Below are 25949 nucleotides of genomic sequence, written 5' to 3'. Positions count from 1 at the left end.
CTACGGGACAGAAGTAGAAGGGACGGAGGAAGAAAGATGCTTTCGCTGGAGCCCCAGGATGGGGAGGGTATTCAGCTGAGTCCTATGCCTACCATAGCTGGGGTGACCCGCCAACAAACTGCAGGGACAGAGACTGTGGAGGACACTGCACTAGAGAGAGGGAACAGAGTACTTATCTCACAGAACCATTGCCTAAAAATACCCCTCTTTCTGTAAAGAGGGTGAAAGTGGGGAGGATTACTGAGCTGCTGTACAGTGCGACCCCTTTCGAGAAGAATTGAGGCGTCCTGCATGGCAGCCTGGTTTAGGCTTGGAGGGTATATTGGGAAGAAGATGGCATCTTGTAATCTGTAAAAAGGACACACAGACATCCTGGGAATTGGACAGACAGTTAGTGCTCCAGCCTTTTAGCAAGGAAATTCCTTACATCTTTTGACAAGAGACCTTTAACATCTGGAGATTCCCACGGATTATTTTACCTTTGTGTTTGTACATTTCCTGTGTTCATAATTGTTTATTTTAATGCTGTTTTGTGTTCTCGTTTTGTGTATGTCTCCTTTTTAAAAGCACTGGCACCCTTTTATTTAGATTAAATAGAAAATTAATCAATTCTGTCTTTGTGATCTAATTTTAAAGCTTATCTTTCACAGATTTATCACAGTATAATTTTTTGCTAAATTGCTTTTCTTTACCTTGAAAGTAAACTTTTGGGGTCATGGGTGTAGTTTTAGTTGATCTGTGCCCTGTGGGGAGAGTAATGAATGAGCCTGCAGGCTAGGTTTTAACTCTTTCACGCCCAAGTTTGCCAGCAGGGCTCTCTCTGCCTAATGTATCGGTTTGTCTTAGTCTGTCAATTCTCGTCTTGTCAGACCCCTTGAATTTATGTATTGTATTAAGCGCTGCGTACACTGTTGGCGCTATATAAAAAAAAGTTATTATTAATAATAATGGTAATAAATAAAGAAATAATTGTGGGCTACATTCAACATCTTGTTTAAATATGGATTTAAATAAAGTATAGTTTAATGTAGTTTGGCATTTCCACCACACATGATATATGTCCAGGTGACCTGTGACATCTCCAGCATTCATTAGACCTAGAAGGATTACATTTGTTAATGCGGAGAGGGACCATGTACCATCAATGCATATGTTTATAAAAGTTTTCCTGAAGGTTTATATAGTGTATAGTTTTTCTATATAGTGGACATGACTTATGCTAAAAGTCAGCTTCTTAACAGATGAAGACAAATTCGGGTAATTGCCATATTGTAAAGACAATAGTCTAGATATAAGTTTTGACACCTAGGAATTGCCTATAAACATCTCCTTGTAGCACCACTGTACAGCAGGCTGTTTAAAAGAGGATTGAGCTCCACAGCCAACCCACTAACACCATGGAGGCTGCTTATGCAAGAGGTTTCTGTAGTGTAGTGGTTATCACGTTCGCCTCACACGCGAAAGGTCTCCGGTTCGAAACCGGGCAGAAACACGGTTTCTTTTTATTCTGAAATGTTTTTATTTTCTTCAGCCGAACTGTGATTTAATGTATTAGCAGCACCATGTTCTGAGCCCAAATTTACTGTTTTAATGAATTTACAGCTCTTAGCTAAGCCCTATGACTCAGATCCCTACTACAGATACAAAGACTGAGTAAACTGAACAACACGCTTCTTTCTTGGCTTAAAATGTGAGTTGGCAAACTAACAGAGACAACACATTCGCACTTGCAAAAAAATAATATAACAAAAGGAAAAAAAGAAAACATGTCCTTCGAGCCGGAATCGAACCAGCGACCTAAGGATGCCTGATGACCACTACAGTCCTCCGCTCTACCAGCTGAGCTATCGAAGGTATGCCGTTAGGGATCGTGAAAACGTATGTGCTCTTTATTCCATTTGCCACCAACGCTTTCCTCATAGGCTAGTGGAACTACACTTCCCATCATGCCTCCTTCCCTGCAGAGTTCACAGAACGGGTCTTCCCCAATAGATGCTACTCAGCCCGTTACACAAAGTGACATAGTAATGGAAATTGCAGTAAACCGATTTCACTGTCATAAATTTGAATACAATAATAATTCTTATATTATTTGAAGATATATACTGTAGGAATCTGATAATATCATATATTACCCACTGCACTTAGGCAATGGAGTCCGGTGATGTAATTTCGTTAGGGTGTCTGATAAAGGAAGAACAACAGGGAGTGATAAAAACAACACTTCCCATCATGCCCCCTTCTCCGCAGAGTTCACAGGACGGGTCTTGCCCAATAGATGCTACTCAGCCCGCTACACAAAGTGACATAATAACGGAAATGGCAGTAAACAGATTCCACTGTCAGCTCCCCATAGCTCAAATAAATTTGTATACTATAATAATTCTTATATTATTTGATATATACTATAGGAATCTGATAATATATATATTACCCACTGCACTTAGGCAATTGAGTCTGGTGATGTAATTTCATTAGGGTGTCTGATAAAGGAAGAACAACAGGGAGTGATAAAAAAAAAAAGTCTAACTTCCCATACCGGGAGTCGAACCCGGGCCGCCTGGGTGAAAACCAGGAATCCTAACCGCTAGACCATATGGGAGGCGTGTATGATGTGCTGCACAGACCACATGGGAGGCTGTATGGGGCAGACAATGCATATTTACTTTATGTCAAAAAAGTAGGAAGGGGAGGGTTATACCATCACTTGTTTTCATTTGTAACCTCTATTATGTTGATTAGTATTGCTTCAGACCCGATGAAGGGAGGATAACTCTCGAAAGCTTGTCTTTTAAATATTATGTTAGTCCAATAAAAAAGGTTTCACCGCAACTCTGCAATACTCTGATTTTTTGACATAGTGTCTACTGGATTAATATGGCTTCACCCATTTACATTACATATACTATATATATATATATATATATATATATATATATATATATATATATATATATATAATGCATACTGCACCAGGGCCTATTTAACGTGCCTGCTAGTAGAAATCCAATCTGTGCGACTCTCCGCACTACTGTGCCGTCCACTTCTAATGATGTGTGGATCATTTTTTGCATGCTACGTCTGAAGTCTGGGCCGCATATAAGGAACTCCCGTGCTGCAAAGCCAGAGAGGCAAAGGGGCAAAGCAAGGAAAAAAAAAGGCAAGGAAAGAAAGAGGCAAGAGACTTAAGTAGCAAAATCAGCTATAATAAAACTTGCCCATTTTTGCCTAAAAAAATAATACATTCTCTTTCAATTACTTGAATGTAAACATGCATGAGTACACGGCTCCTGAATCTAGGACGAGACCAATTGACTGATTAAGGTCTGAGTAACCACGTCAAGAAAAATGGACATACTAGATGGGCCGAAGGGGTCTTATCCGTTGGCAAAGTCTATTATTCTGTGTAGACCTTTATTGGCTGAATGCCGTATCATGGATTGCAAGCTTTCAAGACTATCTAGGTCTCTTCTTCAGACAGAAATTGCTCATTCATCTCTACGGTCACATGGACAGTCACAGCGAGACACAGAGATTGCGGATGGAGATTACACTCCTGTAGTGATGTTAAAAGCAGACGTAAACGCGCGGTTGGTATGTTGGTATTAAATGTAACATCCGTCTTTATTCCATAATAAATTGTCCCCAGAATGGATCGGTTAGATGCGACGGTACACAAAGAAAGGGACACCCATACATTTTTCAAAAAATGGGACGTTTTATTGGAGCTCTGGAGAACTTTCTGTGAAACATCCTGCTTTGGCGCACAACTGCTACGGGGTAGTGATCCTTGTTCGTAAAATATGACTTTAGACGGTTAGACATTGGACAGATATGGTGGGGGGGGATCAATGCTGTACTTTGGCATTTCCCGGGGGACGTACATGTGGGGTCGTCTCACACGTGGTTCGAAACCGGGCAGAAACATTTCTTTTCATTATACCCGCTGGTCACCATACGGGCCATATAATTCCTTAGCGCTGTCTGCTGATTTTACGCATAAGGATTACTAGAAAGGACATACAATGTATTGCAGACGTGCCATAGTTTACAATTTAATCCTAAACTCAAAACACTCAAAGTTAAATTTACGTAAGAATAAGTAGTAACATTATAAATATATTAAAATAATTATAATAATATTATAAATTATACCTGCATTTTAAGAATCCTCCATCTTTTTTATCGAGTCGTACTCTGGTCTTTTGATCAACTGGCAGATAAATACACTATTTGCAAAGGTGATGATTACAAATATTTGGAAACAACACATTATTTGGCTACAGAAAATAAATTACTGGTTACAAAATCTGGATTTACAATAGTAGCATTTACAGTGGGCCAAGGTAGAAACCTATGACTAGGCTGGCTGGGGATATCCTCTTATATTCCCAAGGAAGTGAAAAATCAATAGAGGGCATGTGCTGTTACATCTTCCACTTTACATCTGTGCTACAGGAGTGTTGGGAAATGGATATTCATATAGGGTGGCCACGTGCTTGCAACAAAATCAAACTTCCCATACCGGGAGTCGAACCCGGGCCACCTGGGTGAAAACCAGGAATCCTAACCGCTAGACCATATGGGAGGCTGTGGATTTGCTCCTGAGACTGGATGGGAGGTGTATGGAGGGGTCTGCACAGACCTGCCCCCCTGCCTCATGCTCCTCCTACTGGTGTTCATCCTATGCTTACATAGTGTCTACCAGGCCCTAAAGTTCATAATGGGGGTCACCAATCCACAGAAAAGGACTACTAGACCCCAAATGGGAAAAGTCAGGCCCAAAAGTGTGCAGGGACCCGGTCCAAACCATGTAGCAGGCTCGTAGGAACCCAGTCCCGGGTAGCTGGCTGAGATGGCCAATGAGGGGAACCATGACAGATCTAGCAGGGTGGTCCTCCTGCTCGTCCAGGCCCAATACACCAGTACTGGCTGTCTCCTTGAAAATGGCCTTTATTATCGGCACTTCATTTTCTCCTGCCATTTCCTTTAGTAGGTCTGGAGAGATAGAAAGTTCTTTACAAAGACAACAAGGGGCAGTTAGATAAATCACAAATAGCCATAATTACTAAATCAGTAACAGAACTTGATTTTACCTTTTTCTCCCTTTGGTTTGCAAAATTGCATTCATTTGAATAATGCCCCATCCCGACTACGTGCATAACATCTTCACAACTCAGCTTTAAATGAATATACAAGTTCCTGCAGCAGTATTATATATATGCAGTGTACATGGTACGTGATTGTATGATATATATATACGTTATTTCTCACATTATGAGATTAGTATCTTTTGGGATATGGCTACCAAATGTTAAGAAGATAAAACAGAGAAAAAATGTTTCAATGCATATTTTGGATTTTATTTTTAGCAAAGAACTGTGCTTCAACAACAACAATATAAACTAACAATTCAGAACAGTAACATATTGCATGGTAACAATACATAGGACACATGGCACAAACTACATGCTTGGGGATACAGATGGCACAGACAATATGTTTGGGGACAAAGGTGGCATAGATTATATTAACGGGGACACTTTATTAAACTTACATGGCTTAAATGTTGAATGGTGGTTATTTCTGAGATTCCAGTTCAGATCCTCTCAATGTGGGGTCACATTCATTCACGTGACCTAACTCTCCTCCGCCACGACCCCCCCCCACCCATGGCTTGGCTGCGCGCCAAGTCGGCTGCCACATGGGAGAGATGCCGCATAAGGGGGCGCATGATAGAGTAAATCAGTGCTCCCTCGTGACGGAAATCTTTCCCATATGGCAGAAAAAAATGGTGGACCGTGCACGGACATAATTTGCCTAGGGACAGTGACCCCGGAAACCGGGTCAACCCTAAGTTAAAGGGTTAACCTGGCAAACAGCTTGAAACTTACTGAATAGACTTGGATGTGCAAAAGGCTTGCATTGGACAGAAACCAACCCGGGTCAACTGCTTGGAAGGCAGCTATGCTCACCACTATACCACCAACGCTGGACGGAGAAAGGGCTTCTGAAAGCCTCTCTTTGCGGACAGTGCATTAAGTTGAATTTGATATCTTTTATTGGGTGAACATAGAAAAAATTGCAGTGCATTTGCATTGATTCAGCTCCTTGGTATAGAATATAGTCATGTAAATTTAGATAGGACTCGCTTGGCGTACTTTGATGTAGCGGCGGGTGAAGCAACATATGGCCGTATAGTGTGACAGAATCTCCAATATTTATGCCGCAGATAGTTGATATTTAGAAAATATTTTATTATGTAATTATGTGTGGGAACTGTAGACAGTCCCTTTAACTCGACTTTTTAATGAATTGGTCCCATAATCCATTCCTTACAACAGTCTGTGTCTTTGCAGGACAGCCCAGTATTTGGGCATTATGTCGCTGCCCCAATGTCCTACTTTTGCAGTCAGTTGGGAAAATTAGCCAGTTGAGGAGATGCTTTGGTGTTTCCTGTCCAGCCCAAGGATGTGAAAAACTTTGCCTCTCTCACGTTAGCAATCAGGAGAGGCACCATCTTTGAAAAGGGCAATGCCAGTTCTTGCAATGGACACCATGTTGCTGATTCTCCCTGTCCCCAGGAGTGCTGTGGGTGTGTAAGGATATATGCTCCCATGAGCTCAATGAATGCATTGCTGCCAGGACTTCATCCACCTTCGCCTAGGGACCGGTGGTAAGGATGTGACAGCCTCCTCGTGATGCTGTTCTGAGGTGGCTAACAAGTTAAGTGGGTGACGCCTAAGGTTTTGGTGGGTATGCATTATGCCATTGGATTTGACCTGCTGGCAAATGCATCGCAATGTGGGATAGAACTAAAAGAAAGCTTCCCATGCCGGGAGTTGAACCCCGGCCGCCTGGGTGAAAACCAGGAATCCTAACCGCTAGACCATATGGGAGGTGATTCTGAAGCTTTGCATGAACCACATGGGATGCCGCATGGGACGAAGCTGCCAAAGATCTTATAGAAGTTTAACCTTGTCATTTTTCTAAAACAGTTGTAATACTTGTCAGTCTGCCGCTGTACTTAGTGAGTTCATGCACCAAAGATCTTTGTGATATGTGTCAGAGTTATATTTTTAAATCACTTTTCTGTTCTCTTCGATTATACTCTATTGACATTCACAATATAACGCCAATTAATGGTGTTCCCGAGAATGCAGCGTCAATTCCTGGAAAATGAAGCTAAAATAAAAGCAGAAGAAGTCCCATATACCAAGCAGCATTTCCACATGCTTGAGTGCTTGGGGCTTCCCACTTGTATAATGGGCTGCCTGTAAGGCACACACTCACTTGCTCACTCTCCTTCTCTCCCTTCTTCTGACTAATCAGAGGAACTCCCCAAATGGCCCATACAAAAGCAGGACAATGGTACACTAAAAAAACAAAGGGATCGATCCAGCACTTGAAAAAAAAACTTCCGGCTTTATTTTACTTAATGATTAAAAAGCATAGTTCACACTGCCTGAAATCTGGGACACTTGGGAGGTATGACTTAAGCCTCCTTGGCCTTATATAAACTTGACATTTTACACATTCAAACGAAACCCTGAACACTAAACCCTGAAATAAAGTTAGACAGCAAAGTCAAAAGAAAAGCTCTGCTTCCATAGCCTTGACTCTAATGACACCCCTAGAACATGTTTTTTCCTGTCATACAGTGGCAGTACGACTGGGTAGTGTTCTCTCCTGTGGACAAGATGCTTAAAAGAATAGAAAGGGTTAAGTCACGGAGAACTCCTCCTACTTACCCATAAAACCCGGCTTCCCGTGAACAGCCCCAGTTTTCTTCTTGTCCCGTACAGGGACGGACTTGACACTTTGCTGGGGAATTTTCCCCGAAGATCAGAAGTCTGGTGAGGCACACGGGTTGTTGCCTGGGGGTTTGCAGCCTCCGATTGCTCCCCGGGTGGTGAGCAGAGCGAGGTCCCCTTGGTAACGATGGACGTTACGGAGGGTTGTGTTGGAGTTTCTTTTCTTCGCGGCTGGCAGAGGAGCATGCGCAGTAGGTGGAACGCACGCCCGGGTGGTGTTGCGTTCCACCGAAGATCCGATCGCGCTACTGAGCATGCGCGAATCGGATCTTCTGCGCCAAATTCAAACCTATAAAGGTTGTTCTTTCGTTCCTGTCTGTCTGCATGGGCATTTCTCAGCACAGGATACCGTGTCACCAGACCCCCCACACGGTTCTGAGGATTTGGAGGTAAGATTATTTTATCTTTTCCTTCAATATTCTCTTCCTCCAGAAGATATATATATAAAAAAACTAAATAAATAAAATAAAAAAAAATGATATATTTTTTTTATTTACGCTTGTATTTTGTCTTTAACCAGATGTCTAGTCTGGTTTCACCTGGATATAAAGACAAGAAATCTGCTCCCATTCCTAGAAAGTCCACTTTTAAATCAAAGCATGTGGCTTGCTCTGAGTGTTCTACTCCTCTGCCAGATGGATGCAGAAAAAAGATGTGTAATGCCTGCTCACTGGCTCACTAAAGACAAACAAAAGGACTTGCAATCCTTCCTGGGATGTTTCAGGAAAACCTAGCATCCAGGTCTCTGTGGCTCAAGCTCAGTCGAGGGTTCCGGGTAAATCTGCCCGTAAACGCAGGAGATCCCGGTCTTCCTCCAGATCAGATCTCTCATCAGGAGAAATTTTGCAATCTTCTGACTCCTCTACCTCGTTCAGTTCTGAGGACGAAGCAGTTTTTCCTCCCCAGGAGCTTCGCAGATTCACTAAGGAGGTGACTCGCATGTTATCAGACAAAGAGCTGGATAAAATCAAGGGTTTTCCTATACTTCCCAAGTTGAGGCAGCTAATGGAAAGGGAATGGAAATACCCAGGGAAGAGGGCTTTTCTCTCCAGGCATTTTAAGCATCTATTCCGGCTTCAAAGAGAAGAGCATGAGGGGGGATGAACCCCCCAAGGTGGTGTCTCAGGGTGTCCCAAGACGACCATTCCCATTGGAGGTGTCTCAGGGCTGAAGGACTCAGTGGATAGAAGAGTCAAGAGTTCTTGCCAGCGCATATTTCAGGCAGCAGGTGCGCAATGCAGAGCGGCAGTGGCCAGTACAGCAGTGTCTAGAGCACAGAGTTGTTGGATACAGGCCCTGGAAGACTGCCGGATGATCAAGATTCCGAAATCTCCAGACTACTAAAAATTTGCGATTATCCAACAGTTTTCTTACAGATTCCTCTCAAGAGTTGGTGAAGATATCCGCTAAGAATATGGGGTTATCGTCTGTGGCTCGTAGAGCCTTATGGTTGAGATCATGGACAGCGGATTCAGCCTCCAAAGCATCTCTATGTGACTTACCTTTTGAGGGGAGTAAATTGTTCGGAGCACCATTGGAAGATTTAATCAAACAAATGTCGGAGACCAAGAGGGCTCTTCCTCAGGATAGACATCCTAGATGGAATAGGAGATATGCATACAAGACAACCAGGCCTTTCCAGACGTCTTCCAAATTGCAGAATTTTCGGAATTTCTACGGAGAGAGAAAGTTCCAGGACCGTCCCAAAAAGCAAGAGAAAATAAAGTTCTGACAAAGTGGGAGGAAGCCTGCAGCAGTTCAAGCATATTTGGGAACAGACTACACACAACAGTTGGATTCAGAAAATCGTTTCAGAGGGGTACAGGATCGATTTCTTCTCCCTTCCCAGAAGTCAGTTCCTGATCTCTTCATATCCTTCCTCGGTGAAAAATTTAGCTCTACATTCGGCGAGCCTATCTCTCCTATCAAAAGGGGTATAGAGAGAGTTCCGATTTCTCAACGCTTCCAAGGAGTCTATTCCAGACTGTTTCTAGTCCCAAGCCGGACGGATCCTTTCGACCCGTTTTGGATCTAAAAGAGTCAACAGCTGCATCGCCACTTTCGTATGGAGAAAATTTCTTCAGTCACCCACCTTCTTCAGAAGGAAGACGTCATGGCTACTTTGGACCTGTAGGACGCTTACCTTCACGTCCCAGTTGCGGAGATTTCTAGAAAGTTTCTCAGGTTTGCAATTCGTATAAAAGGAAAAATTCATTTCCAGTTCAAGGCCCTTCCGTTCGGTCTGTTGTCGGCCCCAAGGATCTTCACAAAGATTTTGTGTCCCTTGACGGCTTCTCTAAGAGAAAAAGGGATTTCCATCGTTCCTTTCCTGGCCGAATCTTCAAGAGAGCTCCGGGCGGATCTAGTCACCACAATGCGATTGCTGGAAGTGCACGGCTGGATTATCAACCGCAGCAAATCCAACCTCAGACCTTCCACCAGGATCCAATTCCTAGGCCTAGAGGTGGATTCGATTTCCCAACGTATATTTCTTCCTTCCGAAAAGTCAGGAAAATCATGAAAAAGGTCAGATCACTTTAATTACATCCGACTTGCTCTATCAGGAAGGCCATGAGCGTCTTAGGTCTACTGACAGCCTCCATCCCAGCAGTCAGGTGGGCAAGATCTCACCTACGTCCCCTTCTTCAGGGTTGGATATTCTTCAGGGTTGGTCCAGGCGAGAGGACGACCTAGACCGGGACATAACTATCTCGAGTCAGGTCTTATCCCAACTTTCCTGGTGGAGGACCTCTTCTCATCTTTCAGGGATGCTTCCGGTATCGGTTGGGGCGCCCATTTAAGTTATCACTTCAGGCAAGGAATCTGGTCTCCGGAAGATTCGCTTCGTTCGTCCAACTACCGGGAACTAAGCGGTTCTTCAAGCACTAGTAGTCTTCAGGCCCCAATTGGAAGGTCGTTCCGTGAAGATTCAGTCAGACAACGCTACAACAGCATATGGAAACAAACAAGGGGGTACACGAGTAAGGAGCCTGCAAGTTCTTTGTTTGACCATAATGAGTTGGGCCCAGCTTCATCTGGAAGACTTATCGGCTACCCACATAAGAGGCTGCGACAATTGCATTGCAGATGATCTAAGCAGGCTAAGATGGTCTCAAGCAGAGTGGTCCTTGACCGAAAGAACCTTCACCTCCCTGGTTTCAAGATTTGATGGCCTCCAGGCGAAACCGGAAGGTACCGATTTTTGCCTCAATCAACAGGCAGAATTCGCCCGACTTCCTGGACGGTCTGTCCATCAAGTGGAACTTCCATCTGGGATATGTGTTTCCGCCTATCGCATTAATTCCCCGTGTCCTCCAGAAGATTCGCTCGGACAGGGCTCGGGTATTAGCCGTTGTCCCTTACTGGCCGAACCGCTGTTGGTTCTCCCTCCTAAGTCAACTGAGTCTAATTTATTGGGAACTACCTCCCTCGGATCAATTGTTGGATGGCGGCAATCTTCCTCCAGATCATCTCCAGATGTTCAAGTTGACGGCCTGGCTACTGCAAGGATGATTCTTCGTGATCAGGGTGTTACGGAGGATCTTTCTGACTTGCTGTTACGATCTGTCAGGGGCTCTACTTCAAAAATTTATTTTCGGGTCTGGAAGAAGTTCCTGCTCTGGTATGCCGCTAGGGATGTTTCAGTTTTTCCTCCTTCCATTTTTATGTTTTTAAAAGATGGTTTTTCTACGGGCCCTAAAGGGTCAGATATCTGCTCTAAGTCATTTTTTTCTTGAAGTCCTGGCTTCTCATGTACTGGTTAGACGTTTTTTTTAAGGCCATTACAATTCAACGTCCTCCGAGAAGGACTCGCTTCCCGTCATGGGATCTTACCGTAGTTCTTAACGCCCTATGCTCTGCTCCGTTTGAACCTATGGTACAAGTGTCGTTGAAACTCCTCTCATTAAAGACTGTGTTCCTAGTAGCGATTACGTCCGCCAAACGTGTAGGTGAAATCCAAGCCCTTTCATCCTCGAACAAGTTTACCATCTTCCTTCAGGATAAGTTGTTCTCCACCTACAGCCCTCCTTTCTTCCGAAGGTTTTTTAAAGTCCACTATTAATCAGCCCTTGGTGCTTCCATCATTTTTTCCTTCTCCTTCCTCTACGGATGAAGCTAAGTGGCATTTGTTGAATGTTAAGAGAGCACTAGACATATATTGCTAGGACTTCCTCCATCCGTTCCACCGACCAACTTTTCGTTTCCTGGTATGGTCGTTTGGCGGGTAAGGCTGCCACTAGGCTACCTTGTCAAGATGGATCACGGAAACTATTCACATGGGCTACCATGTCTCTGACCTACCTTTGTTATCTCCGATCACGGCCCACTCAACCAGGGCCGTGTCTGCTTTTTGGGCTGAGAAGGCTTCCGCTTCACCAGAGGATATCTGCAGAGCAGCTACGTGGTCGTCTTTCAATACATTCGTATGTTCGTACATTCGTCACTACCGGCTAGACGTCTTCTCATCCTCAGCAGCGGATTTTGGGCGTAAGGTGCTCCAAGCTGTTGTTTCCTAAGGAATTTATTGCCCTCCCCTTTTTTTCGGGATCTTGTTACATCTGCCACTGTATGACAGGAAAAATGGGAATTTTTTACTCACCGTAAATTCCTTTTTCCTCAATACAGTGGCAGTACGGATTTCCCTCCCTTTATTCCTAATAAATTATTTTTGCAAGCAGTTTTGTGTTTCTTGTTACTTACTGGGGCTGTTCAGGGGAAGCCGGGTTTTATGGGTAAGTAGGAGGAGTTCTCCGTGACTTAACCCTTTCTATTCTTTTAAGCATCTTGTCCACAGGAGAGAACACTACCCAGTCGTACTGCCACTGTATTAAGGAAAAAGGAATTTACGGTGAGTAAAAAATTCCCATTTTCACGTGTTGGGAGATATACTTTATATAAGACGGACCTACGTAACGCAATGACCGTTGTACGGGAATGTTGTATAATGCTAATGGTGCATTAAATGTTGCAGCGGGAAAAACAGGCAGACTAGGTGGGCCGAACACCACAGGTAAGAAATATAAACTTTTTCCTACTACTATGATGCCCCACCCAAAAAATATGTATATATTACGTACAATGACATAGAATATAGAAAATTTATGATTTATAAAAATTAGGGAAAAAATGAGTGTGTTGAAAACCCCAAATCTTTTCAATAATGAAAAGGCTGTCAAGAGTGATTATTATTCCGTGTTTAGTAAGGGGTATAGGCCCACAGTCTGTAGGACTATAACATCTAACGTTACTTCTAAATTGTTCTACTTTTGTTCACATAAAATCCGTATTCCTCATACACATGACACAAAATGTATTTGAGGTGCAGTATGGTTGAGGCTCGGATTGTTGGGGAGAATATTTACCCAAATGTTTCTAAATTGCTCTTAATAAAGCTTGTTATAGTGCTTATTAAATTTGTAACAGATGTAGAGAAAGTATCCTCAAGCTCAGCAACTGGTAGCGTGGCCGAGCGGTCTAAGGCGCTGGATTAAGGCTCCAGTCTCTTTGGGGGCGTGGGTTCAAATCCCACCGCTGCCACAGATTTTTTTTCTCTGTAAATAGCGTCATTAAATAACTTTTAAATAAAGTTTAAAGTTAAGTTAAGTTAAAAAAATGTATTAGAACTTTCCTAATTTAGGAAAAAGAAACAATAAAAAGTACAATATTAGTAACATTTTGGGTTCCCAAGAGGATAGAGGCACTTAAGAAACATCATGGCCATAATGTTTACATTTCATGGGGGTTAACATGCATGTGATAAATAAGAAAGGAAATAGGAGAATGAACAAGGAAATTAGTGCAATATCCGCAAAAGTGGGCAACAATTACAGGGCAAGATACCGTAAAATCTGTGGTATAATACGCACAATCTGCCCCTTTTCAAAAGTCCTGCAAAGGGGGGTGGGTATTATGCCAGAGTACAAGAAAGAAAAACAAATTACCTTTAAACCGTGGTTGCAAAACTGCCTGCGTCTTGTTTCCTGCTCCCTCGCGGCCCTCACGCTGAGCCCTGGGAAATTAGAGTGTACGTGGGTCAGTGTAAATATGGAATTTAGAACACCATTTTGTATTAAATATACATCTTGTTGTAGACACTTTTGCCAACGTAGACAAGTCTTGTTAATGATTTCTTTCTCATTCTTAAGTAACGAGATAACATATGTTTACCTGTCCGTATGCGAGGACGATAGTTACTCTCGTGTAAAAAAGAACTTTTTTACCTTAGTCTATGTTTGATGTGGATTAGTTGTACCCGCTAAATGCTGAGTGTTACATTTTTCTTTGTGAATGGTTTTGTAGCAGTCTCCCTGAAATAGTATTTAAACCGCTCGCAACACTGAATAAATTGAGAAGTGACTGAGAACGAACACCTTGTGTCTGAATTATTTACTTCTCCCAGATATCTGCGCTGCCGCTCCGAAGGTTCTGCAGATTTACTCAAGAGCTCCCGGGGAGCTTTCGGCTCAAGAGAGGCGTCCCCCATAAGAGGAGGGGCGAAACATTTTTAGTCAGTATATGCGAGTGTGAGTATGTGTGTGAATGCAAAGTTGCATATTATACACATGGAATTCATTATGTTTTTTAGATTTAGGGTCAATTTGTACCTGTGTATTATACCCGAGATTTTATGTTAAGTCTGTAAATCATGCACAGGTTAGAATATATGATGTAGGTGATATATCACTTGGCCACGTGCTTGTCTCGTTTGCCTAACACGCGAAAGGTCTGAAACCCGGGCAGAAACATGTGAAGGTAGCATGCAGACTATGTCAGACACCTTAGGGAGCATTATAACATATATATATATATATATATATATATATTACAGTATAGGTATAACAATGGTTAAAGTGATCAGAACTAACTAAACAACATTTGGCCAGTTGATTTCACATGCTCACAGAAAGGACGTGCGTGACTTTTATTTAAGTCCACATCAAACAGCAAATGCAAATGTTACAAAACGGCAGATGCTATTGATTATCAGTTGTATTGTATGTAAAAGATGTAAAACCAGTAGTTCCTTTTGATATTGTATTAGCTTACCTATAGGAATGTAAATAGTAGGTGATAGTTTACCCATAGGAATGTAAATTGTGTATGTCTCCCCTCCCTATATTTCTGTATATATACTAAATTTTGTATATCCTAAATTTTGGTTACAATCTTTACATTCTTGTTGCGGTTCGTTACGTCTGTTACGTCCTTGTTACCACACATCTTCATTCCCAATGTAACCCTGTGTGTGTTCGCCTTTCATAGGCTTCATCACAGCATTAAACCCTCCATTTTCTTATCAAAGAAGCATTTTCTTGTTATTATTTGAGCTACGTGGGTTTAAACTAACTTTGCTGGATTATAACACGACCCCCCAAAATCTGAATAGTAATTTAGGAAAAAAAGAAAAAGCCTGAAAATAAGAAAACCCTATAGGAAAAACCAGTAAATATTAATTCATGTAAACTATCTTTTCATATTTAATAAAAGCTATGATTGAGAAAAATATTTTTGCCAATCTGCCCCCCCCCCAGTTATACACATCTGCCCCCAGGCTTGCCACTCTGCCCCTAGAAATGCTTTATACCCCTTTATATGCCACTCTGCCTCCCTGATATGCCGTATACCCCCCTATATGCCACTCAACCCCATGATATGCCTTTTAACCCCCTATATGCCACTCTGAGCATGTCTGGAGGAAATCTCGCTCTGAAGCGCACTACAACCACTACAAGTTCATCATCCATGCTTACACATCTGCCCTTCAGCTAGCTTAACAAACATACTGTCAGGATTGGGCTGGGAGCGTAAGAGCAGAGGATAGTCCAAATGGTGTCAGTAAACAAATCAATAGGTCAGGGGCAGGCCGCGATCAGAGTAAACGGGGTAGTCCAGGCAAGGGTCAGGTAACAGGCAAACGGGGTAGTCCAATAGGGAAGCCAAAGGTCAAGTAACAATGAATCCAATACAGGATCTGTAGCAGAGGAGAACAGGAGAACAGGAGAACAGGAGAACAGGAGAACAGGAGAACAGGAAGCTGAAGCCCACAGGCAGTCAGGAACACTGGAGTAAAGGGTTTTTATAGCGCTGCAGGTATTTACTCCTCCCCTGTGCTGAACAAGCTCCTTACTGGATTGGTTACCAGGCAGGGGTGATTCCATAGCACCTGGTTCATTAGTTCTGTATGTGGCCTTTATTGGTGGATACTTAATGGGGATTACAGGTGTTACCTCCCCTCTACAGGTGTACTCCATTGTGTTGATGTTTGGGCAACACCTTGCTGAAACTTTAGGCCGTGGTTTTGGCCCACCGCGCTACTACAGACCGCGGCTTCGGCCTACTCCGCGATCGTGGAGCTTCTGGGTGGCATGCAGTGACGGAGGACAGCTGGGGAGAGCAGGTAACCCCAAACAACTTTACTCCGCCTTCCACTCTCTCCTCATCCCACCCACACCACCTCCCTCATCTGCCTTTAGTTCCCAAGATCTTGCAGACTATTTCCAAAAAAAACACAATCCATCTGCAACAACATTCCAGTGCATGGTCTCCACGTTCATCCTCCTTCCGCGATCTACCCCTCTGCCTCTCTCCGCTTCTTCCCCCCAACCACAGTGGATGAAGTTCACGCCCTACTGTCTTCCTCACACCTCACTACATGCCCTCTCGACTCCATCCCTTCATAGCCAACCTCCGCTGCTGCCCACACTTTCACCGTGCTCGGTGATAGAAGCCCCGGTGTAAGTGCCTCTATTTGAAGTCTGATTATAAGACAACCTCGATTATAAGACAAGGGGTATTTTTAGGCTAGGTTTCCACTTGGGTTTTTGTCCTGCGTTTTTTTTCTTGATGAAAAACGCCAAGAAAACTGCCACTGCATTTTCCTGCGTTTTGGCGTTTTTTTCTGGAGTTTTTTCTGGCGTTTTAGCCTTTCTGTGGAAATTGCTTTTTTTGACCTTAGGCAGTTTTTCCAGCCTTTACACGTTAGAAGTTTCACCCAGCTAAAAGGGATTAGGATAAATGGCAAGTATCTGCCCCCGATGTCATTTACTTGGTAGACCCCTTTGTCTCTTTTCTGTGGTTTGTAAGGCATGCTTTATTTCGAATGTCTGCTCCTCTGGGAAGATTGGCCCCAAATGATGCTGCAAATTGTTTGCTGTTGCTTTTGGCACGCAGGATCCAGTTGATGCGTCGGGTATGTTTGTTTGTAATGGCATGTTTGTTCCAAATGGTGTCAAATTCAATATGAACCAGTCCAGGACTTTGTTTTGTGTGAAACTGTTTGTTTTCAGCCTATTTCTCGTAGGACACACAGATACCGGGTCCATCCTCTGCATTGTAACTGTGGAAAAAACACCATAAAAAACGCCAAGGCAATAAACCACCCGCGTTGGTGGTATAGTGGTGCGCATAGCTGCCCTCCAAGCGGCTTACCTGGGTTCGATTCCCGGCCAACGCAGCATTTTTTTTTTTTAAACATCCGGGTCTATTCAGTAAGTTTCAAGCCGTTTGCAATGTTAACCCTTCAACTTCATGTAGCTTGTAACACATTGCATACCGCAACTCCTGCAGGAACTTGTGTACTCATTAAAAGCTGAGTTGTGAAGACGTTATGCATGTACTCGGGATGAGGCACTATTCAAATGAATGCAAGTTTGCAAACTAAAGGGAGAAAAGATAAAATTTCCAAAGTGGGCTCATATTTGGAACCGAACTGCAAAACAGGGGTTAATGAGCAAGAGGCTCTGATATTCTTTTCAACTAGATACAAATGGGCTGTCAGCTGTGTGACCCAGTTCTGTAACTGATTCCATAACTCTCACTTTGTTAATGTTCTCTTTCTTTTAACTTTGTCTTTTTCAACTTCTCTTTGCTTTCCTCTCCTTTAACTCCATCCTTCCTCCGTTTTAACCCTGTGACTTGTTGTCTTTTTAAAGAACTTTCCACCTCTCCATGGACCTACTAAAGTGAATGGCGAGAGAAAGTGACTGAATAAAATGTCTCTTACGTGGTTGGGACTGGGCTCTGGCAGACTTTGAGGCCTGACTTTCTCTTTTGTGGGAATTGGGGTCTGGTAGTCCCAACCACGTAAGAGGCATTTTATTCAGGTTCGATGAGATTAGCAGAGGCTGAACTCATGGTCTTAGCAGCTGTCCTCCAGAGCGTTCCATATGGTCTAGCGGTTAGGATTCCTGGTTTTCACCCAGGCGGCCTGGGTTCGACTCCCGGTATGGGAAGTTGTTTTTTTTATTGCAGTCCTGTGTTAATATGCATTTGCCAGATGCTTACCTTAGCAATCTCCCCAAACATTTCAGAAGTCCAAATTTAGACATGAATGTTGGATGTGAAAAGCGAAGAGGCCACCCTGGTAAGGAAAGAAGAGGGGGTCACCTGCCCAGCCTATATGAATTGCCATTTTGTAACACTTTGTAAAGTGGGAGATACAACAGCACGGACCTCCATTGCTTTTTTTACCACCTTGGGAATATAAGGGGACACACCAGATGCGCCAGTCCAGGCCTGTCATAGGATGCCACCTTTGCCACAAGTCAGTTGTGAAATTTCTACCCTGGTCCACTGTAGATGCTATTATTGTAAATCCAGAGATTGTAACCAATAAGTTAGTTTCTGTAATCAAATAATGCAATTAGTTCTGCAAACATTATATTTATCTACCAATTTATTAAAAGACCGGAGTACGCTTCGATCGAAAAGATGGAGGATTCTTCCAATGCCTTTCTACATGTGTTAAAAAAGTGTAGTGAAAATACCAGTATCCACTGTGAAGCGATTATAAATAATAAAAAATAGTGATATTTATCAAATTAATACCGCCCCCTTCTCTTCTTAATTCTCGTTCGCAGCTGCTGCCCTAAAACAACACTCTCCGGATGTTGGAAAGCTAAAACTATATCCACTTAGGGGTTCTTTAGGACAACCTAGTTATTTCTACAGCATTTAGATGTCCAAACAAAGATAAGTTCCAAGTAGGTCACCTCAATAAATTAGATTTTAGCCCATTTCGAAAGGAAAGGTATCTGAATTCAGGATACTTTGGTTTGCGGTAACTTAACCCCTACTTATTTACTGTAATTATCTCTTCAATCAAAAGGGAACGATTGTCTTAGCTGCTTTGATATGCGTGGGGTTGGTGTAATTCCCATCGTTTGAGGCTCGTTTGTATTTAGTCTATTATATGGTCTATGAATAATGTTGTTATGGGCATTCAGGTAACAAAATTGGATATAGCTATGTTAGCCTAAGGAGTCTTAATAAAGCAGTGGTGCCCCAAATCTCCAAACCCGCCACTGTCACCATAAAGTCTTCCTCTTGGGGTTAATGTCCTCAAACTCACTGTGGCCAACAAAATTGTGAATTGTGAAATGGATACATGTCCTGGCTGTGGTCGCGCTACCTCTTTTGTCACAAAGTGGCGAGTGAGACCCAAGTATAGAGCAGACTCAGTGATAAGTGTGCAGTACAAAGTGAGGTCTGATGAGAAATTTAGTTCCTTATGTTGTCAATATCTTAAATATACTATATGGACAAAAGTATTGGGACACCTGACCATTACTCCAACAGTGACTTTGATAACATTACATTCTAAATACATAGACGTTAATATGTAGTTGCTCCTCCAGACGATTTTGGGGAGTTTCTGTGGGAATTTTTGCCCGTTCACCCAGTAGAGCATTTGTGAGGTCAGGCACTGATGTTGGATGACCCAACTATGTCTTTATGGATCTGGCTTTGTGCGCTGGGGTGCAGTCACACTGGAATTGAAAAAGGGTCTTCCCCAAACTGTTCCGACAAAGTTGGATGCATAGCATTGAACAAAATGTCTTGGTATGCTGAAGCATTAAGATTTCCCTTCACTAAAAGTAAAACTGCCCCAGACCATTATCCCTCCTCCACCAAACTTTACAGTTGGCACAATGCAGTCAGGCAGGTAACGTTCTTCTGGCATCTGCCAAACCCAGACTCACCCATCAGACTGACAAACAGAGAAGCGAGATTCTTCACTCCATAGAACACGTTTCCTCTGCTCCAGAGTCCAGCAGTGGCATGCTTTAAACCACTCGCCATGCGTCTCAGCACTTGGCAACCTTCCGAGTTGCTGCTGTTCCTAAACGCTTCTACTTTCCAATAATACCACTTGCAGTTAACTGTGGAATATCTAGCAGGGATCATATTTCACAAACTGATTTATTGCAAAGGTGGTGTCCTATCACAGCGTCACCCAGCCTATCACAGCATCATGTATCCTATCACAGTGCCACGCGCCCTATCACAGTGTCATGTGTCCTATCGTAGTACCACTCGTCCTATCACAGCGCCACTCGTCCTATCACAGCGCCACTCGTCCTATCACAGCGCCACTCGTCCTATCGTAGTACCACACAGCCTATCACAGTACCACGCATCCTATCACATTGCCACTCGTCCTATCACAGCGCCACTCGTCCTATCACAGCGCCACTCGTCCTATCGTAGTACCACACAGCCTATCACAGTACCACGCATCCTATCACATTGCCACTCGTCCTATCACAGCGCCACTTGTCCTATCACAGTGTCATGCGTCCTATCGTAGTACCACACAGCCTATCACAGTACCACGCATCCTATCACAGCGCCACTCGTCCTATCACAGCACCACTCGCCCTATCACAGCACCACTCGCCCTATCACAGTGTCATGCGTCCTATCGTAGTACCACACAGCCTATCACAGTACCACGCATCCTATCACAGCGCCACTCGTCCTATCACAGCACCACTCGCCCTATCACAGCACCACTCGCCCTATCACAGTGTCATGCGTCCTATCGTAGTACCACACAGCCTATCACAGTACTACGCATCCTATCACAGCGCCACTCGTCCTATCACAGCGCCATGTACCTATTTTTTTCCACAAACATTTGTAAATGCGGCCATCATGGCTAGATGCTTGATTTTTTATTCCTGTGGCAATGATTGAAACACTTGAATTTAATAAAGAGGTGTGTCCCAATACTTTTGGGGTCATTAGTCAAAGTAAATACCTTTTCTTTGTGCATTTTTTTGGTCAGTTTTATTCAATCAGCCACTCGGGAATCCTAATTTGGATATATGTTTTTTGCTGTGCATATTTGCAGATTCTGACCACAGATCCTGCCACACACGAGCCTCATTAATGGAGTCCAGAGAAGGCTTTAAATTGCATGATAGCATCATTGAGTTAAAATGCGGTGCAGTCCCACTGATCCAGCAACTTGGTAAGCAGTAGAGCCATGAGATGGGACTCGCCACCCTTGGGGTTCTTTGAAGTAGCAGCCAGCTAAGCAATATATGGACACACAGTGTGACAGAATAGGTGTTTTTCAGGAGTCTTTAGTTGCAGATTTATTGAAAACTAATACCTCCTGAAAGCTTATATAACTTTATGCCGTCTTCTATGTTTGCTCAATAAAATTTATCAAGTTCAACTGAAGACTCCGATCCACTGTCATGAAAGAGAGAGGATTTAAATTGGATTTCTTCCATTAAGCGTTGGTGGTATAGTGGTGAGCATAGCTGCCTTCCAAGCAGTTGACCCGGGTTCGATTCCCGGCCAACGCAGCATTTTTTTTTTTCACACATCCAAGTCTGTTCAGTAAGTTTCAAGCCGTTTGCAATGTTAACCCTTCAACTTCATGTAACTTGTAACACATTGCATACCACAACTCCTGCAGGAACTTGTATATTCATTAAAAGTTGAGTTGTTAACACGTAACGCACGTAGTCGGGATGAGGCATTATTCAAATTAACGCAAATTTGCAAACCAAAGGGAAAATTTGCAATGTAGGTTACTGTGTCGGCTCATTTTTGGAACCGAAACGCTAAACAGGAGTTAATGAGAACGAGGTTCTGATATTCTTTTGAACTAGATAAATGGCCTGTAAGACAGCTGTGTCGACACAGTTCTGTAACTGATTTTAGTAACTATGACTATTTAGGATTTAACCTCTTCTTTGCTGTCCTCCTTTTTAACCCCATCCTCCCTCTGCTTCAACCCTGTCCCTTGTTGTCTTTGTAAAGAACTTTGCATCTCTCCGGACCTACTAAAGGAATTAGCAAGAGAAAATGAAATAATAATAAAGGCCATATTCAGGGATACAGCCAGTAGTGGTGTATTGGGCCTGGATAAGCAAGCGGACCACCCTGCTAGATCTGGCATGGTTCCCCTCATTGGCCCCATTATAAATTTTAGGGCCTGGCAGCCACTATGTAAGCATGGGATGAGTACTAGGAGGAACATGAGGCAGGAGGGGCTCCAAGATTAGGTTTGTACCGGGCTCCAAGATTTCAGATGGTGTTTTTGAATGTCATAAGAAACTTGAAGCCCACCCTATATAAATAGCTATTTCGTAACACTATGCTCGCCCCGTTGTAAAGTGGGAGATACAACAGCACTGGCCTCCACTGATTTTTTTTACCACCTTGGGAATATAAGAGGACATCCCCAACTGGTCCACACCAGATGTCCCAGTCCAGGCCTGTCATAGGATGCCACCTTTGCCACGAGAGTTTGTGAAATTTCTACCCTGGCCCACTGTAAATGCTACTATTGTAAATCCGGCATTTGTAATCAATAAATTAGTGTCTGTCGCCAAATAATGCAGAATTTCCAAATATTTGTAACAATCGCTCCATCTTTTTTGATTGAGTACGCCTCAATCAAAAAGATGGAGGAGTATTACAATACCTTTCTAGAGCCAGTCCCTAACTGATAATACTATTATTATTTTTATATATTTATAACGTTACTAATATTTATTCTTATTTAAACCTAACTTTGACATTTGACATTAGGATTAAATTGTAAACTATGGCACATCTGCAATTCTTTGTCTTATCTAGTAATCCTTATGTGTAATATCAGCAGACAGCACTGAGAATTATATGACCCCTATGGTGACCAGTGGCAGATATTGCTGCCTTGGTGCAACCACCTTCTCTCTACGTGTTATATGCTGTTATTAATGTTTGGCAAGATGATATTTCAAATGGGCATGATGAAAATAATTGTTTCTGCCTGGTTTTGAAGGGTTTTGTGTGTGAGGCGAACGTGACAACCACAGTAAGTAATGTATTTGAGCTGCAGTATGGTTTATCTGGCTCGGATTATTGGGGAGAATACCCAAATGTTTCTAAAATGCCCTTATAAAGCACTCATTAAACTTGTAACAGGCGCAAACTCACCCCTTCATCCCAACTTCAGCTTTCAATACCTGGTAGCGTGGCCGAGCGGTCTAAGGCGCTGGATTAAGGCTCCAGTCTCTTCGGGGGCGTGGGTTCGAATCCCACCGCTGCCAAGATGTTTTTTCTCCATAAATAGTGTAACTTTTAGATAAAACAATGTTTCTGCTGTCTAGTATGCTAGTGGTTATTATTTATTATTTGTCTGAAATGTTATTCTTTACTCTGATGGTTTATGCAAATAAAAATGCAGACAATGTTTTAACTTGAAAAAATAATGCATTATAACTTCCTTAGTTTAGCAAAAAGAAGCAGTACAATATCAGTAACATTTTGGGGTACCCAGGAAATAGAGGCCATAGCATGTACATATCATGGGGTTAACATACATGTGATAAAAAAGAAAGGAAATAAAAGAACAAACCAGGAAATTAGTGTGCTATCCACAAAGGTGGGCCACGATTACAGGGAAGAGGTGATTAAAAATGTTGGGTAAAATATGCACAATTTGCCACCTTTTTAAGAGTCCTGAAAAGGGGGTGGGTATTATACCGGAATACTAGAAAAAGGTAAAAACTGTCATTTAAACCGTGGCTGCAATGCTGCCTGCTCTGGTCTCCTTTCTCTCTTCTTTGTATCTCTCCCCTTTCTCTTTATCTCTTCTCCTCCTTATATTTACCTCTCCTCCTCTTTATCTCACCATTTTTTTCTCTTTTGGTTTATCTCTCCTTCTGTTTATCTGTCTTGCCTTTTCCTCTATTTTCTCTCTCTTTTCTCCCTACCACCTGTCACAAATGCACTCTACTCCAAGCGTGCGCGTGACTTGGTTCTGGTGGTAAAAGGGTTAAAATTCTGTCTGCCCTAGACCAGAAATAGTGATAAAAACAAAAATATCCACCCTTAATACCCCCCGCAATTAACTATAATGATATAACTAATATCAAAATAACGCTGCCACCACCAGGGAAACTTATAAATGGGGTCCTCGGCCCCCCCAGCGAATCAGACTAAAAACCCACACAATATACTTTAACGCAATAATTATGTGATTTCAAATTACCGATAAAATGGTGTCATCAGGTAACGCGAGTCTTTACCAGACAAAGGCAGAACTTAATAAAGGAATATTTATTATGAACAAAAAATAGTCCCGGTGCATACAAAAAAGATGATAAACAGATAAAATAAAAAGGAGAAATTACAGAAAACCTAACTACTCACTGAACGGTAAAGTAACAGTTTTTCTGTCCGTAGGGCTCCGGCGAGGAAAGATGGCGACTTACTCAAAATGAGATCTTGGCCCCTAGTAAGCCCCCCGACCGATTTCCTCGCATTAACTTTATACCTTTCCCAGTTCATCTCGAGTTTCCAAGCCGGCCCAGAGGCGGTATAAGCGGAGGGAAGGGGTACCTATAGGAACCATAAGTTCCCTTGTGTGGTGGAACCATATCAATCAAAATAACTAATTTTCATCTTATTCTCCCCCCTGTGCTCGCCACAGCAATAGTTCTTGCATTTATGAATTTCTTGTAGATTATGAAGTCATAGATATGTCACACTTGCTACTTATGATTGAATACCACGGACTTCACATCTTCTCCCAAACGGCTTACGTTGTACTGGCCATGTTTGTATTCTTTTTGTAGGGTGCGCTTTCCCCGTTCTAGATGCACAGAAGTAGGTATGATTATGAATCTACGAGTTATTATTGATGTGTTGGATATGACCTGGGTATGAAATGGTTTTCCAGACTGCTTTCCATCTTTCTTTTATCTCTTCCTTTTCTTATTAACTCTTCGCTTCTCCTGTTATCTCATTTCTCCCTTTTCTCTTTATATTTCTTTTTTTTCTTCTTCTTTATCTCTATTATTTCTCTTTACCTCTCCCATTTGGAACCATCTCATTATCTCTCCCCTTTTTCTTTCTTTTTATCTCTCCATTTTCTTACTATCTCCCACCTTTCTCACTATATATCTCTCCCATTTCTCCTCATGACTTACCTTGCTGAGGTCCTGTGGTGGTAGTATACCTAGGCAGACAGACACATACTCACAGCTCCCGTAACCCCAGGAAGCTTTAGTCTTTCTTCAGTTCTGATCAGGCATACTGAGACATGTGAGTTTCTGTAGTGTAGTGGTTATCACGCGAAAGGTCCCCGGTTCGAAACCGGGCAGAAACAAATGTTTTTCATTCTACCCATTAGAAATATTCTCTTGTAAAATGTTAATAACATTAGATAACATGTAGAGAAAACATGATTTCAACCAGACGGCACTATTTATCTTCTATTCGTCCCCACAAGCAATCATCCAATTCCTTAGTGATGTCTTCTGATATTAAACATAAGGATTACTAGAAAGGATATTAGAAAAAATTGCAGGAATGCCATACTTTACAATTGAATCCAGAAGTGGCAAAATTGCATTTGTATAATATGAATAAATAGTAGTAATATTATAAATTCATCAAATAAAATAATTCTGACTTTTTCAGACTTGTTTAAACATTTTTTTAGTTCAGCAAAATGAAATAGAACACACAAGGGACAACAGGGTCATAAGAGGCATATATCATGGTTAACATACATGTGACATAAAAAAAGTGCATACCATGAATGTGAAAACATTTAAATCCAAACTCTGAATTACATTGTAGGATAACCTTCTGAATATTCAAGAGCAAGTAATAAGGACTATGTAAAACAAATCCACATCTCATTGGAAAGGATATTTTTACAAAATGTAAAACAATGAAACAGGAAAACAAAGCATACAATTGTGTGACTTCCACAAAAGTGGACCATGCTTGGGGGCAAGTCCCACTTCCTTCACTAGCTTCATTACTATACCTGACTATACCTAAAGCAGCCCCTCCCCCCCACAAACAGACGCTGCCTCTTTAGTAAATGATCTGCCT

The 25949-nt window shown here is 42.4% G+C and overlaps 8 non-coding genes across 8 annotated transcripts; 5 read left to right on the top strand and 3 right to left on the bottom strand.

Moving 5' to 3' along the window:
• Nucleotides 1-1419: 1419 nt before the first annotated feature.
• TRNAV-CAC (transfer RNA valine (anticodon CAC)) lies at nucleotides 1420-1492 on the top strand. Its single transcript has one exon. It is a non-coding gene; the product is annotated as a tRNA-Val (tRNA).
• Nucleotides 1493-1769: 277 nt separating this feature from the next.
• On the bottom strand, nucleotides 1770-1854 carry TRNAY-GUA (transfer RNA tyrosine (anticodon GUA)). The gene is given in 2 exon segments: nucleotides 1770-1805; nucleotides 1818-1854. It is a non-coding gene; the product is annotated as a tRNA-Tyr (tRNA).
• Nucleotides 1855-2530: 676 nt separating this feature from the next.
• On the bottom strand, nucleotides 2531-2602 carry TRNAE-UUC (transfer RNA glutamic acid (anticodon UUC)). Its single transcript has one exon. It is a non-coding gene; the product is annotated as a tRNA-Glu (tRNA).
• A 1914-nt stretch (nucleotides 2603-4516) lies between these two features.
• Nucleotides 4517-4588, bottom strand: TRNAE-UUC (transfer RNA glutamic acid (anticodon UUC)). Its single transcript has one exon. It is a non-coding gene; the product is annotated as a tRNA-Glu (tRNA).
• An 8682-nt stretch (nucleotides 4589-13270) lies between these two features.
• On the top strand, nucleotides 13271-13352 carry TRNAL-AAG (transfer RNA leucine (anticodon AAG)). Its single transcript has one exon. It is a non-coding gene; the product is annotated as a tRNA-Leu (tRNA).
• A 4622-nt stretch (nucleotides 13353-17974) lies between these two features.
• TRNAE-UUC (transfer RNA glutamic acid (anticodon UUC)) lies at nucleotides 17975-18046 on the top strand. The gene has a single exon. It is a non-coding gene; the product is annotated as a tRNA-Glu (tRNA).
• Nucleotides 18047-21340: 3294 nt separating this feature from the next.
• On the top strand, nucleotides 21341-21412 carry TRNAG-UCC (transfer RNA glycine (anticodon UCC)). The gene has a single exon. It is a non-coding gene; the product is annotated as a tRNA-Gly (tRNA).
• A 1655-nt stretch (nucleotides 21413-23067) lies between these two features.
• TRNAL-AAG (transfer RNA leucine (anticodon AAG)) lies at nucleotides 23068-23149 on the top strand. Its single transcript has one exon. It is a non-coding gene; the product is annotated as a tRNA-Leu (tRNA).
• The last annotated feature ends 2800 nt before the right edge of the window (nucleotides 23150-25949 follow it).

This window comes from Sceloporus occidentalis, unplaced genomic scaffold (genome assembly GCF_023333645.1).
Source record: "Sceloporus occidentalis isolate IW3139 unplaced genomic scaffold, rSceOcc1.0.p SCAF_111, whole genome shotgun sequence".
In the NCBI taxonomy this organism is placed as follows: Eukaryota; Metazoa; Chordata; class Lepidosauria; order Squamata; family Phrynosomatidae; genus Sceloporus; species Sceloporus occidentalis.
Note: the sequence above shows the minus strand (reverse complement) of the source record. Positions and strands in the feature narration are given on the sequence as shown.